This window comes from Leucoraja erinacea, chromosome 3 (assembly GCF_028641065.1).
Source record: "Leucoraja erinacea ecotype New England chromosome 3, Leri_hhj_1, whole genome shotgun sequence".
Taxonomy (NCBI): Eukaryota; Metazoa; Chordata; class Chondrichthyes; order Rajiformes; family Rajidae; genus Leucoraja; species Leucoraja erinaceus.
In genome coordinates, this window is record NC_073379.1 from 20,596,827 (window position 1) to 20,613,067 (window position 16,241).

At 42.6% G+C, this 16,241-nt stretch overlaps 1 protein-coding gene across 8 annotated transcripts in view; it reads right to left on the bottom strand.

Moving 5' to 3' along the window:
* Positions 1-16,241, bottom strand: part of adgrl3.1 (adhesion G protein-coupled receptor L3.1) — a 623,227-nt gene that overhangs the window by 576,155 nt on the left and 30,831 nt on the right. Inside the window, exon 2 of one of the 8 annotated variants that reach the window (XM_055632235.1) lies at positions 3,101-3,211. The exons of the other annotated variants lie outside the window; for them this stretch is intronic. The gene's annotated coding sequence lies outside the window, so the exon portion shown is untranslated. The remainder of the gene's footprint in view (positions 1-3,100; positions 3,212-16,241) is intronic. 8 annotated transcript variants of the gene reach the window in all.

Below are 16,241 nucleotides of genomic sequence, written 5' to 3' on the forward strand. Positions count from 1 at the left end.
GGTCTCGATTCGAAATGTCACCCATTCATACTCTCCAGAGATGCTGCCTGTCCCGCTGTAAACCTGCATCCGCAGTTCCTTCCAACACAAATATCCACCCAAAATGTTTTTAATCCATGTCCTTCTTTGCCGTTGGGTATAATTCCCACATTAACATCAACTGCCATGTCAATGTGTCAATGTGTTTCCATTTTAATTCTTGAAAAGATCTGGTTCTACTTTTTTGGATTATGCCCCATTATACTCAATTCCCCTACCTTCTGAAGTCATTTTTTTCCACTGAACTTATCAGTTTCCTTCAGTGTCTTAAATATTGTGATGATTTAACTCTTAATGACTTTGCCCTGCTCCCATGCAGCAGAAAGTACAGCAACCTGAACGCACCCAGCGCCAGACTCCAGAGCAGCTTCTCCCCCCCCCCTAACATGATTCACCGTTTGATTCACCGCCACCCTATTGAAGACATTGGACTTTGTCTAAAGAACTGATGCACTACAATCCTGAGAACTGTATTCTGCATCTCCCCCTTTGCTCGATCTATGTACTCAAGTTTGACATGATTGTGTCTACATATGGTATATCTAGTCTGTTTGGATTGTGTGCAATACAAAGCTAGTCACTGTACCTCGGTGCATGTGACAATAAAAAACCTAAATCTATTTTGAATTTCAGCAACCATATCAACGTTGCTTGCCTTATCAACATTGGTAAATTAATGCCTGCAGCGCAGGTGATGCTGGTATACCTGCGCCTGCATGCCCCCAAAACTAATATACCTTTCCCCAAGGTGTGGGGGACACAGTTATTAACAGTACCGCAGGCCTACTGTAACCAGTGTTTACACAGGTGTAACATAACTTATATCCTTTGGTTCCCCCAGGGAGTATAAAATGTTAGTCTGTCATCAGCGTCCTTTCCTTGACGTTTGAATGATATGTAGGAATTGACTGCCACGCCACCATTTTAAACATTCACAACAACATTTGACCATTTAGAAGACACCCTGTTTTCTCTACTTTTAGATTCAAGGATAACTTTACATTTGGTTACACTGACATTTTTATCATATTACCACCAATAGAAACTGCATTTATAGATTACTTTCACCCGTCTAAATGAAAGGATCCCCAGACATTTCACAGGATTGTTCCTGAAAATAAATTTGCAGAAGGGTAGATCTTATAGAGGTGTCTAAAATCATGAAAGGAATAGATCGGGTAGATACACAGCCTTGCGCCCAGAGTGGGTGAATCGAGGACAAGAGGCCATACAGTAGGTTCAAGATGAAGGGGAAAAGATTTAGTAGGAGCGGTAGTGGGTGGATGGAACAGGCTGCCAGAGGAGGTAGTTGAGGCAGGGATAATCCCAAAACAGTTAGACAGGTACATGGATATGACATGTTTGGGGGCATATGGAACAAGCAATGGACAGGTGGGACTAGTGTTGGTGGGACATGTAGGGCAGTGTTGGCAAGTTGTTTCCAAATTGTATCACTCTATGACCGTATGCAAAGGCAACCAAAACCTTGGTCATAAAGGCAACTTCTCAATATGTGTCAACTGAAATATGCACATTTAAGGACAATCTTTTAGTCACTTGCTTTCGAACTTCTAGATAAAGGGAAATAAGTATATTTATTTGAGCTGAGATTCCCCCCGATGCAGGTGCTTGATCGCCCCGACGAGGAGGCTCGCCACCGGCTACGAGAATAAGATTGTCCCGTCAATGGAAGGTTAGAGGCCCCCGACCGCTGGAGGACAAAGAAGGGAGAGATTTAACTTTTTTTCACCTTCCATCACAGTGAGGAATGTGGAGGAGTCACTGTGGTGGATGTTTATGTTAAAATGTTTTTGTTGTATGTTCTGTTCCTTTTTATTGGTATGGCTATGGCAAATCAAATTCCTTGTGTTGGAAAACATACTTGGCTAATAAGTAATATATGATTATGATTATTATGATCAGATTAGGCTTGTCAGCACAGATAAAAATAGAATAGTTCAGTAAAAAATACTTCAATAAATTAATAACCATAAATAATAAGTAAAAGGGCCTATCTCACTTGGGCGTCATTTGCGCGTCACGCAGATGCTGCGCGTAGATTTTGTACATACCAAAATCCTGGGGCACCACGCACGACTGCGCATAGCTGCCTACGTCACCACGCACCGCGCACGTCATGTGTCGAGACGTGTAAATTATGTCGCGTAAATTATGCGCAAATGACGCTCAAGTGGGACAGGCCCTTAACCATTTTAGTGCAAAAACCAAAGTCCATAGTATACCTAAAGACACAGTCTGTTGAAGTTCATAACACTTCCAAACACACCACAACTTGCCCATCCCGTAGCTCCCAGCTGCAGCAAAATGCATCACATATGATATCCAAGGACTCACATACTTGGCTGACAGTAGTTCCCTCCAAAACTTTATAGTGGGAAAGGGCAATGGGTTTTACTGATGGGGATTTGTTTCGCTACTGCTTACATGTCACATGCTTCTTTTATGTGTCATAAAATCGTGCATCTAACGAAGAAGAATACCGCAGGGTACAACTTCATATATGAAAGCACACAAAATAGAACAAAGGTGAAGTGTGTGTTCACAGAAAGACAAAATATCCCCCTTAATTAACTCCAGCTTCAGCGATCAATATTAGTTAAGTCTTGTGGCTTTACAGGGACAGGTCGGGTTACATCCAAGCTCAACACTGGTATCACAACATTACAGGGCATGCAACTTCTACATTGTAAAGTTACATAGCCTGCCAACTTACTGAACACCACACACTAAATGTATAAATGTTTCTGCTGAATATTTACATGGTTTTCAACAAGCTGGAAATTTAAATTAGTCCTTGACCACATTATTATCCAACTCAATGTTGTTTAATTTGCATCACCTAATGATTCATTCTTTAAGTACTAAATTCCCTACTTGACTATCATTGCAACCGTGTAATTCAAATTATTGAATATTAATGTTTGCAGTGCAGAATGCAATGAAATGATCGGCTTTTGGGCCAATTAGTTTCTGAGTCCACTCAATGTAAACAGATTTTCACAATTGGTAGTTATGTATATTCAGTATCTCATGTACATACCATTAGTCACCTCATCAGTTCACCTGGAAGTAGACAATGGAAGAGATCATCATTGAGGGTGTGCAGCCTGAAAGCCAATGGAGAGTTGCTTGCTCACCAGCTCTGTGTGCCCTGATGGAGACAACGGTAGACCATCAGACTCTGCTTGATCTTGGTCGACAGTGGCTCTGTGGTGAACCTCTTGGTTAGAATCACAACTAGCATGTCTTCAAATAACAGACAGAAAACAAAAATGAATTTCCAAACCAACCAAGTTGGAGAAAGATTCTCTGCAGTCTCTCTCATCTATAAGCTCAAAGGCTTTTTCAAACTCCTGTAGAGATCACAGTTAATAGTGAAGAAGGGTCTCGACCCAAAACGTCACCTGTTTCTCTCTCCAGAGATGCTGCCTGTCCCGCTGAGTAACGCCAGCATTTTGTGTCTACCTTCAGTTGAAACCAGCATTCGCAGTTTCTTCCTACACAGTTAATAGTGAATGGTGTTCACTGTATTTCACTCAAGAGTTAGAGTACAACTTGATCAAATGCATCATGCCTCTCGATAGCCAATGACAAAGACTGCAGACAGCATCTCCTTTCCCGCTGGGAGGAGACAGTTGAGAAGGAACCCAACAATGACTTTCCCTGCATCAGACAGAAGGACAACTCCTCTATTGACCATAATTGGAGGTGATTTCTTACTTGCAGTTACTTACAATTATTATGTCTCCCGGGGCCACTAGCACATCCTGTACTGCCCAGATGTGCAAAATCAGACTGAATGGAAATGCAAGTTTACAGTTCATCTCCACCAAGTTTCAGAAAGCCAGCAGGAAACTGTCTGTTCTAACAAATGCCCTACCTTTTCTTAGCTGACACCTGGCTTTTTTAATCAACGTATCTATCAGGGTAGTGCAATTCTAGGACAGATATATTCTTCTGAGTCTGCTGATCAAGTCTCACTCAATAGAGCGATGGAGAACCTTTAGTTATAAAATTTATGATTTTAATCGGTGAGGCGGAATATCTCTGCTTTTTTTTGACGAAAGAACGTAATCCACAACTCTTCCTCCAGGAATTTTCCCTTCGGTGAAGTTAATTTAACATTCTGAAGAAGGCTCCCAACCCGAAGCATCACCCATCCTTTTTCTGCAAGGACGGTAACTGCTGAATTACTCCAGCACTTTGTGTCTATCTTTAACATTTTTACTGCTGCCTACAATAAAAAATATCCGTTTCAGTTTATCTGCTCATCCTAGAAATACCTTAAATATTTCTAAGTTCAACAAATGTAAAACATTTCAACAATTCAATGATTGGGTTAAAGGAGAAAATTAACGAAAGAACGATGCACTAAAGAGCCTGGGAGAGTCGGGTGTGAAGTAATTGCAGTATTATTTCAACATATGCATTTCTTGCGTGTCAAAATATTGGCCTGAAGTTTCAGTGTAATTTGGAGCCAGGTAACAGAGTTTAATCTTGCAGCAACAACTCAAATCCTTGCCAATCATGGTTTCTTCAGAGCTGCAACCACTAACAGAGCTAGACAAACTCTCAGTATATTTATTTCCCTAAAGTAGGGCTAACACAGACAAGAGGTATAGGTTCAAGATGAGAGGATGGTTTTAAACGGGACCTGATGTGAATGTTTTTTTTTAATTACACAGAATGTAGTTGATGTCTGATACACACTACCTGAAGAATTAGTGGAATTAGATACAGTTACGATGCTTAGAGGGGCATTTAGGCAGGTACTTGAAAAGGCAAGGTATGGATGTTTTAGCCTCGTTTATTATTGTCACGTGTACTGAGGTGCAGGGAAAAGCTTTGTTTTGCAAGCTAACCAATCATATCTGATAAATCTACACATAAGTACATCAAGGCAAACTCAAGTAGAATAGGTAGAGCAAAGAGTGAACCAGCACCTGCATTTCCTTCCTACACATTTTGTCTGCTCCACTGCAAAATCTCCTCAAGGTGTGTCTGCTTTGAAGAATCGGCCACAGTGACGCAGTGGTAGAGTTGCTGCCTTACAGCGCCAGAGACCTAATGATCCTGAGGACGGCTGCTGTCTGTACGGAGTTTGTATGTTCCCCACATGACCACGTGGTTTTCCTCCAAAATCTTTGGTTTCCTCCCACACTCCAAAGACGCACAGGTATGTAGGTTAATTGCCTTGGTGTATGTGTAAATTGTCCCTAGTTGTAAAATAGTGTTAATTGTTAAATTGTTAAATTGTAAGATAGTGTTAATGTGCTGGGATCGCTGGTTGATTCGGTCTCGGTGGGCTGAAGGGCCTGTTTCCACTCTGTATCTCTAAACTAAACTAATCGTCTGAAGAAGGGACTCGACCCGAAACATCACCCATTCGTTCTCTCCAGAGATGCTTCCTGCCCCGCAGAGTTACTCCAGCTTTTTATGCGTACTTTGAAGAAGTTCTCCTCCTCTCTCCGACTCGAGTTCTGCAACACCCTCCCTCGCTGCAGGTCTGAAGAAGGGTCTCGACCCGAAGCATCATCTTTTCCTTTGCTCCAGAGATGCTGCCTGACCCGTTGTGTTATTCCAGCATTTCCGTGCCCATCTGCGGAATATAGTTCTCAGCATTGCAGAACAACAGTTCCAGAGAAATAGTCCAATGTCCGCAATGTGATGGAAGTGAATCGAACAGTCCCGCTGCTTGCGGTAGGACAGTACAGAGGCCTGATTACAGAAAGGAAGTGGCTGTTCCCAAGTCTAGTGGTGCATTCTTTCAAGCTTCCGTATCTTCTGCCCGGCTGGACAGAGGAGGAGGCGGAATAACTGGGATGGATGCAGACCCAATGCAGGTAAATGGAAGTAGTGTAGGTGGCAAAATAGTCAGTGCAGACATTGTGGGCTGAAGTGCCTGTTCATGTACTGTACGACTCCTCTACCTCACACATTCCTCCTTCCCTCTCACTATTTAAAATTCCCAGTTAAAACCAACAAGTCAAGTTTGATTCGGCTTCACCAACTTTGAGTTAGTTCAGAAACAGATTTCGATGCCAGCATGGTTGTCGTCTCCGAGGATGAAATACTTGTTCAAGATGATGACTGACAGAACTTGAAGCAAACTTGTCAAGAGGCAGCAATTAAACAAAAAGATGGACTCACGATGTAATAGATGCTGAAGCCTTTTCCTCCTCTCCCATCCTGTTCATTTGCAGACACCATAAATGTAGCTATGTCATACCCAAAAATAAACCAAAAGGTCACTAATCACGGGATATCTACCAGGGATCTGTATTCTTTTGTGAAACAGCAACTCTTCATAGAAAGGGCTGATGTATTTTAAATCACCACGTTGTATGTTCATTGTATGATTTTGTCTAGAGGAAGATAGCCCATGTCACACACTTCATGAGAGTCAAGAGTGTTTTATTATCACGTGTTCTGAATCAGAACAATTAACTTCTTACTTGCAGCAACTCAACAGATATGTAAACATAGTATTCTGCAATTTTATATATATGATATACACATATACATACACATACACACACACACACACATATACACACACACACATATATGTGTGAATGTGAGTGTATTATGAACATTGTCAAAGACAAATAGCAAAAACAAAAACAATGCCCCCTTAGTCTATATAGTTCCGTGCGTATTTAGAAGTCAAAGTGAACCTGGAATTTACAGTTGTCAGGCTTTTTCCTTTATACCTTTTTCCCAATTGCAGGAGTTAAATAAGTTTGTAGCCAGGGTGGTGTGGGTCTCTGATGATGCTGGCTGCCATTTTGAAGCAGCGACCCCTGTAAATTATTTCGATGGTGGGGAGGTCATCACCCGTGATATCTGACGGCAGCTAGAAAATAAAATGGTGTCGCTGGAAATGAAGTGAACACGCAGGAAGGGGACTTCATCACTCAAGATCATCATGAAGGATGAGGAAACTGGGGGATAATAAAGGTTGACACAGAAGAGATGGCAGAGGTTGGAGTCTTGAGCAAATAAAACTAATCTGATGCAGGTCAAGCAGCATCTCTGGAGGGAAAGGACAGATGAGATTTCAGGGTGGAACCTTCTTCAGACCATACGATAAGATAGAACTTTATTCATCCCAGGAGGGAAATTAGTCTGCCAACAGTCATAAAACACAACAAGTTACATGAAACCTGAAATTAAAGTGAGGACTGAAAAGTCCAGGATAGGGGATGTACAAAGATGGGGGGGGGGCAGGGTAGGAGGTGGAAGGGGAGTCAGTCTACTCCACGACAGACAGGAGGGGAGTTGTACAGATGGTAAAGGTGCCGGCAACTGTAAACGATTTGCACAACATTGCACTTTGGTATCCACTCAACAGAAACCATCCTTTTTTCGTTGCCAAAGGATCTCGACCGGAAACGTCACCCATTCCTTCTCTTCTGAGATGCAGTGCCTATCTCGCTGAGTTACTCTAACATTTTATGTTTATCCTTTTTTCATTGCATGGAGATCGAGAAACAACATATTTAGGTAACATTCACCTTCAGGGTTGATACATAAGCTTACACGGAAATGAGCAACAGACCAGCCTGAATTCCAATTAGTTTTCTGAAACAAGCTTTTATGATATCCCTTCCCTTCCTATCAGCAGGTCTGCAAACTCTTTCTTCCTTCTTGTTGATTCAAAGTTTTTTAATCTCAAATTCTAAATAGGCCATTGTCGCAGGCGTGTTGTACATTAACCGAACCACAATGGCAGATAAGTATTATCAAATGCAGGAAGACTAGAGTAAATATCACTGGATCACAAATATTAGCTCATTGAATTAGAAAGGCAGATGCAATTGCAAAATCCATAAGTTAGTTAGCAGCCATCTGGAATATTCAGTTATTCCAACTCTATTGGAAAATTACCATCTTCCATGACATTTAAGGAGGGCCAAGAGTGCATTAAAAATGTGTAGGAAGGAACTACAGAGGCCGGTTTAAATGGAAGATAGACACAAAATGCAGGCGTAACTCGGCGGGACAGGCAGCATCTCTGAAGAGAAGGAATGGGTGACGTTACAGGTCGAGACCCTTGGGCTTGAGGGAAAAAAGTCTTGAAATGCAATAGGCAGGAGCAATAATGAAGAGAGCTTACATGGCCTCAATGGGGAGAATGGCTGCCTCCCCTGCTGTTTAGGAAATGGGAGTGTGTCAAAGAAGTGAGAAAGGGAGCTATCAAGTGTAGAACTAGACACAGATGCAGAATAACAGGGGTTTAATTAAACTGCTCAGACTCAAAGCACACTCATCTGTCGACGAACACTGTAATTATTTAACCAGCTTTCATTACAACCACACAAAAACAGACTCAAAGGATTTGAGATTTAACAGCACAACTGATCACTGTTAGATATGAATTCCAATAACTAACCTACTGACATCAGGATTTGTGGACTGCATGAAGCCGGGGGGGGGGGGGGGGGGGGGGGGGAAAGACTCTCAACAAGGGACCATGGGGGGGGGGGGGGGGGGGGGGGGGGGGGGGGGGGGGGGGGGGGGGGGGGGGGGGCGGAAAGACTCTCAACAAGGGACCATGCTGCAGATAGCTAATGCAATGAGGCGGGAGAAATCTGGAAGCAGCAATGATGTGCTTTATGGGGTACAGGAGCAGCTGTGTAGAGCTGCAGTCCTACAATCTGGGGAAGAAAAATAAACTGTGGCGTAATGATTCTAACAAAGTTAGAACGTGCATTTAGAAAGGAGATGTGAAGGAATTTATTTAGTCAGATGGTGGTGAACCTGTGGAATTCATTGCCACAGACGGCTGTAGAGGCCAAGTCAATGGATATTTTTTTAAGGCGGAGATTGACAGATTCTTGATTAGTGTGGGTTATGGGGTGAAGGCAGAAGAATGGGGTTGAGAGGGAAAGATAGATCAGCCACAATTGAATGGTGGAGCAGACGATGGGCCGAATGGCCTAATTCTGCTCCCGGGACTTATGAAGTTGCAAAATAATGAGTGCCAATGGAAAGGTGAATGATAGAATAGTGGTTAAATGGTCAATGCATAAAGATAGTAGCTCAATATAACATGATAGTTGTGTTCCTAAGAATCTTTAGGACATTATGTTTAAAAACAATTGTGTCAATGGGGGAAATGTTTACTTCAGCCAGCAAAATGGCATAATATTTTAATGCTTTTACCACAGCACTTCACATTATTCTGTAATGTTGAGGACCTTCAGAAACATTAAAACCACCTCATGCTCGTGGTTCTCAGCTATAGGGAGAGGTTAAGCAGACAAGGATTCTATTCCTTGGAGCGCAGGAGGATGAGGGATGATCTTATAGAGGTGTACAAAATCCTGAGAGGAATAGATCGGGCTGTTGCACAGAGTCTCTTGCCCAGAGTAGGGGAAGTAAAAGCCAGAGGACATAGGTTTGAGGTGAGGGGGAATGATTTAATAGGAACCTGAGGAGAAGCTTTTTTTCACACAAAGGGTGCATGGAACGGAGGAGGTAGGTGAGGCATGTACTATCACAGCTGCTAAGAAACGATTAAACAGACACTGGGATAGGATACGATTAGAAGGATATGGGGGTCAAATGCAGGCAGGTGGGATGAGTGTAGATGGGACCTGTTGGTCGGTGTACGCAGGTTGGGTTGAAAGGCCTCTTCCCACGCTGTAAGACTCTACGACTGTTTGATTTCAGTCAGCTAGTTTACTTGGCATTATTACACATTATCTCTTATTGACGCAGTCGGCACAAGATTCAATCAGTCAGTTTTCGGAATGATACATGATGGATCCAAGTTGTAAATAAACTATGATGGTTCTTTACACACTGTACACTAAGTTCCTGAACTTGGGTGATTTAGTATATTAGGCAATCAGTTTATGTCATTAGTATTATGTCATGACTGCACAGTGTCGCAGCGGTAGAGTTACTGACTGACAGTAGCAGAGACCCGGGTTCGATCCTGAGTATGGGTGTATGGAATTTGTACATTCTTCCCGTGACCTGCGTGGGTTTTCTCCAAGATCTTCGGTTTCCTGCCACACTCCAAAGACATGCAGGTTTGTAGGTTAATTGGCTTGGTATAAATGTAAATTGTCCCTCGCGTGTAGTAGAGAGTTAGCCTACGGGAATCGCAGGTCGGTGTGGACTCGGTGGGCAGAAGGGCCTGTTTCCGCGCTGCCTCTCCCAACTAAACTTAAAAAAAACTAAAAACACAGAATCTTTTGAAGTGAAAGTTGCACTTTCTAGCACATCCTCAAGTTTTGGCACAATTGTACGGTATTTACTTTGAAGAATTTTGTTTCAGTTGATGTTTAATTGCCACTGTCATTTCTGATCTTTCAATTTCAAACAATGCTGTAGCCCCAGGTCACCAGTGCACTGAGGCAGCATCTCTACTTGGTGCTTTATTGTGACATCCAGTTTCATAATATGTTCACCTTAAAGCAAATTACACATTGCAAGTAGGATGCTAATTTACTAACTTCACTGCAGTAGACCCAGTTCTTTTTCTCCGATTTCAGGTGGAGTTCTGGTGCCTGTTTACCAGCTGGAATTACTTCAACACCATGTGAGAAGTTGCTAGTTGATTGGTTAGGTTTAGTTGTTTGGCTCTTAATGCAAAATCCACCCGGGAATCCTGATGCACACTGTTAACTCTTATGGATGAAAATCCTACTCTGCCTGCTGTGTCAGTTTGTTCAGGTGTCATAACATGGATCCTCACCAACTATGGAGACCGTAGAAAGAGACTGCAGATGCTGGCTGGTTTACACCAAAGCCACATATGCTGGAGTAACACAGCAGGACAGGCAGCATCTCTGGACAGAAGGAATGGGTGACATTTCGGGTGGGGTCAGAAGAAGGGTCTCAACCAGAGATCTCACCCATTTCTTCTCTCCACAAAAGCTTCCTGACCCACTGAGTTACTCCAGCATTTTGTGTCCATCTATGAAAAGAGGCTGTATGATCCATGTTAGGAGCAGCCAGTGCCTATATGTAAGCAAGTGAAGGGTGACCAGCACATTGAATAAGCTAATACAGGATTATAAAACTAAGATGGGCTTAGCCAGGTGCACAGTACATAGTCAACAATGAAATTGGGCAATCAAGAGCCAGAGGACATGGGTCAAGGTGAGAGGGGAGAGATTTAATAGGATCCTGAGCGGCAACATTTACGCACCCTGGGCGGTGCCAGAACGAGCTGCCAGAAAAGATAGATCAGGCAGGTACTACTATCACAACATTTAAAATACATTTGGACAGGTACATGGATAGGAAGCACAGGCAGGTTGGACGAGTGTAGATGGGCATCTTGGTTGGCATGGACAAGTTGGGCTGAAGGGCCTGTTTCCATGCTCAATGAAAAGGTCATAAGGTCATGTGATAGGCCATTTGCTCATCAAATCTAGCCCACCATTCAATCATGGGTGATCTATCTCTCCTCCCAACCCCATTCTCCAGCCTTCTCCCCATAACCTTTGACACGCATACTAATCAAGAACCTATCTATCTCTGCCTTAAAGATATCCATTGACCTGGTCTCCACAGCCTTCTATGGCAAATAATTCACCATCCTCCGACTAAAGACATTCCTTCTCACCTCCTTCCAAAAGGAACGTTCTTTACTTCTGACGCTATGACCTCTGGTCCTGTCCACGTCCACTCTATTTCACTATTCACAAGCTTTTCACTATTCGGTAAGTTTCAATGAGTTCCCCCCTGATCCTTCTAAACTCTAGCGAGTACAGGCCCAGTGCCATCAAACGCTCATCATATGATAACCCACTAATTCCTGGGATCATTCTTGTAAACCTCCTCTGGACCCTCTCTAGAGCCAATACATCCTTCCTCCGATTTGATGCTCAAAACTGCTCACAATGCTCCAAATGCAGTCTGACAGCACCTTACACAGCCACTGGTCCACAAAAGTCACCACTCCTGCATTTCAGTTGAGTAACAAACAATAGCTGCTGACTACAGCAGTTCCCAGTTTCATTAACCGACCATGAGACTTACCACAATGTACAGTCTCAATCATAATAAATACTCACCATTTAGGCTTAAGTAAAAAATATTGCCCAGAAGTATTTCAGGTCATGTCTGATTTCACAAGCTCAACAATGGAATTTTTTTTTAATATTGCCAAACCTTTAATTTTCTGCATCGGAAAATAATATTTGTGAAAAATGATATGCCCCTGGCTCCAAGATGCTTTGGAATATTTAATAAATTTGTAAAAGGCGGCTACATTTCTGGATGTAGTTCTCTGCAATGTCACATTAATTTTTCATCTTGTAAAAGGGAATGGAAAATGTTGACACTGGCCCAAGGTGTGTTTTAACAAATTAGCGAGAATCGTCAGATCTCTGACTTCCAGAGGAAGAAACTTGATCTTGTTAAGTACCTCCACTCTTATTGGAAAGCCTCAAGTAAAAAGCTTCTTCTGTCTTAAGGTGCAAAATTGCAAAATGCTCCAATATGCTTGAAAAGGCTCTATTAAAATATCGTTTTTTAAAACATTTCTTAATTGGTGCACATCACTGGAAACTTGCAAAATATCACCAACTAACACTTCTTTCCATAGATATTTATGAATAAAAAAGTTGCATGAATTGAACAAAGAACTTTATGCTGTCTCTCCATCGCCACAATAGAAAATGTTTTGGATGCATTGAGCTCTTGAAATGATGTCACATCAGTTCCCCATTGCATTCTCCCCAAAATTCTTCACCAAAACTAGATCTAGTTGTAAAAAAGGTGTATGTTTATCCTCATTGGTCAGAGCATTGAATTTAGGAGTCAGGAGGTCATCTTTATAGGACTCTGGTTAGGGCAAGGGCATTGAGTACCAAAGTCAGGACAGCAACTTCATAAGACTTTGGTCATGGGCCTGTCCCACTGGTGATTTTTTGGGCAACTACAGGCGACTGCCGCAAAATTTTCAACATGTAGAAAAATTTTGGGGACACTGGCGACAATTTTTGATGTCGTAGGTTGTCTTAGGTCATCGTGGGTTGTCATTGGTGCTGTCATAAGTTATCGTAGGTGACTTCCATTAAAATTAGTACCTGGCAGTCGGTAAGTGGGACAGGCAAACTCGGTACAAACAGCACCCGTGGTCGGGATCGAACCCGGGGCTCCGGCGCAGCATTCGCTGCAAGGCAGCAACACTACCGCTGCACCACTGTGGCAGTGCTGCTTAAGAGGAGAGTGGCATTTAAGAGGCATTTAGATAGGCACATGGATGTTGATGGTTTGGAGGAACATGAATTATGTGCAGGTAGATAAGAATAGGTCTTGGTATTGTGTTTGGCACAGACATTGTGGGCTGAACGGCCCAATCCTTTGCAGTACTGTTCTATGTTTAAAGGCTCACATTCAGGATAATGTTGAGAAATCAATATTTCTTAAGTTACAGATGAGGTGAGGGGGTGTGGATCAAACTGACGAAACCAAATTAAATAGTAATCTCATTTCGAGATATGGAATAATTGAGATTCGAGTAATCTCACGACATATGGAAGCACTATTTCAGAAGATCACATTTTTTCCCAAACGCTAACAACTTCCAAATGCTCCTCAATATTCCACTGCTCAGCGCCCTTAATTGGAGTGCTACAGCTTGCATCCGGCATTCCTCTTTCTCTGCCAAGCACCTCAACGAAAATGACTTACATTGTCCAGCTTATCCAGAAGTTTAGATACATGACGCATTCACCCAAATGCCATTCTACAGATAAAAAAATGATTGTCAACAGGGAATGGCTATGTTTGCTTAGTGACTAGTTATAGAGCCATAGAGTCATCTAGTGTGTAAATAGGCCTTTTGATTGAACTTGCCCACGCTGATCAACTTGCCCAATCTATACTAGTCCCACCTGCCTGCATTTGACACTTTATAAAGCTATACTATCCATGGCCCTTATGTATTATGTAATGTGTCTGACTGTATGTATATCTATGTTATATGTTTAATGTTGATGAAATGTTGGAACCTGTACCGAGCTGTACTGATAACAAATTCCACCAGCCTGGCTGTGTGGTCATTAAAATACAATACAATACAATACAATACAATACCTGTCCAAATGTATTTTTAAATGCTGTGATAGCACCTGCCTCTACTTCATCCTGTTCATCCCAGTTTGGCAAAAAGAATAAATCAGGAAAGGTAGTGCATCCGTGGATAACAAGGGAAATCAGGGATAGTATCAAAACAAAAGATGAAGCGTACAAATTAGCCAGAAAAAGCTGCCTACCAGAGGACTGGGAGAAATTCAGAGACCAGCAGAGGAGGACAAAGGGCTTAATTAGGAAAGGGAAAATAGATTATGAAAGAAAACTGGCAGGGAACATAAAAACTGACTGCAAAAGCTTTTATAGATAGAGAAAAAGATTAGTTAAAACAAATGTAGGTCTCTTGCAGTCAGAAACGGGTGAATTGATCATGGGGAACAAGGACATGGCAGACCAATTGAATAACTACTTTGGCTCTGTCTTCACTAAGGAAGACATAAATAATCTGCCGGAAATAGAAGGGGACCGCGGGTCAAAGGAGATGGAGGAATTGAGTGAAATCCAGGTTAGCCGGGAAGTGGTGTTAGGTAAATTGAATGGATTAAAGGCTGATAAATCCCCAGGGCCAGATAGGCTGCATCCCAGAGTACTTAAGGAAGTAGCCCCAGAAATAGTGGATGCATGAGTGATCATTTTTCAAAACTCTTTAGATTCTGGAGTAGTTCCTGAGGATTGGAGGGTAGCTAATGTAACCCCACTTTTTAAAAAGGGAGGGAGAGAGAAAACAGGGAATTACAGACCAGTCAGTCTAACGTCGGTAGTGGGGAAACTGCTAGAATCAGTGATTAAAGATGGGGTAGCAGCACATTTGGAAAGTGGTGAAATCATTGGACAAAGTCAGCATGGATTTATGAAAGGTAAATCATGTCTGACGAATCTTATAGAATTTTTCGAGGATGTAACTAGTAGACTGGATAAGGGAGAACCAGTGGATGTGGTGTATCTGGACTTCCAGAAGGCATTTGACAAGGTCCCACATAGGAGATTAGTATACAAACGTAAAGCACACGGTATTGGGGGTTCAGTATTGATGTGGATAGAGAACTGGTTGGCAAACAGGAAGCAAAGAGTAGGAGTGAACGGGTCCTTTTCACAATGGCAGGCAGTGACTAGTGGGGTTCCGCAAGGCTCAGTTCTGAGACCCCAGCTATTTACGATATATATTAATGATTTGGACGAGGGAATTGAATGCAACATCTCCAAGTTTGCGGATGACACGAAGCTGGGGGGCAGTGTTAGCTGTGAGGAGGATGCTAGGAGGCTGCAAGGTGACTTGGATAGGCTGGGTGAGTGGGAAAATGCATGGCAGATGCAGTATAATGTGGATAAATGTGAGGTTATCCACTTTGGTGGCAAAAACAGGAAAGTAGATTATTATCTGAATGGTGGCCGATTAGGAAAGGGGGAGATGCAACGAGACCTGGGTGTCATGGTACACCAGTCATTAAAAGTAGGCATGCAGGTGCAGCAGGCAGTGAAGAAGGCGAATGGTTTGTTAGCTTTCATAGCAAAAGGATTTGAGTATAGGAGCAGGGAGGTTCTACTGCAGTTGTGCAGGGTCTTGGTGAGACCACACCTGGAGTATTGCGTACAGTTTTGATCTCCTAATCTGAGGAAAGACATTCTTGCCATAGACGGAGTACAGAGAAGGTTCACCAGACTGATTCCTAGGATGTCAGGACTTTCATATGAAGAAAGACTGGATAGACTCGGTTTGTACTCGCTAGAATTTAGAAGATTGAGGGGGGGTCTTAAGAAACTTAAGAAACTTACAAAATTCTTAAGGGGTTGGACAGGCTAGATGCAGGAAGATTGTTCCCGATGTTGGGGAAGTCCAGAACAAGGGGTCATAGTTTAAGGATAAGGGGGAATTCTTTTAGGACCGAGATGAGGAAAACTTTTTTCACACAGAGAATGGTGAATCACTGGAATTCTCTGCCGCAGAAGGTAGTTGAGGCCAGTTCATTGGCTATATTTAAGAGGGAGCTAGATGTGGCCCTTGTGGCTAAAGGGATCAGGGGGTATGGAGAGAAGGCAGGAACAGGATACTGAGTTGGATGATCAGCCATGATCATATTGAATGGCGGTGCAGGCTCGAAGGGCCGAATGGCCTACTC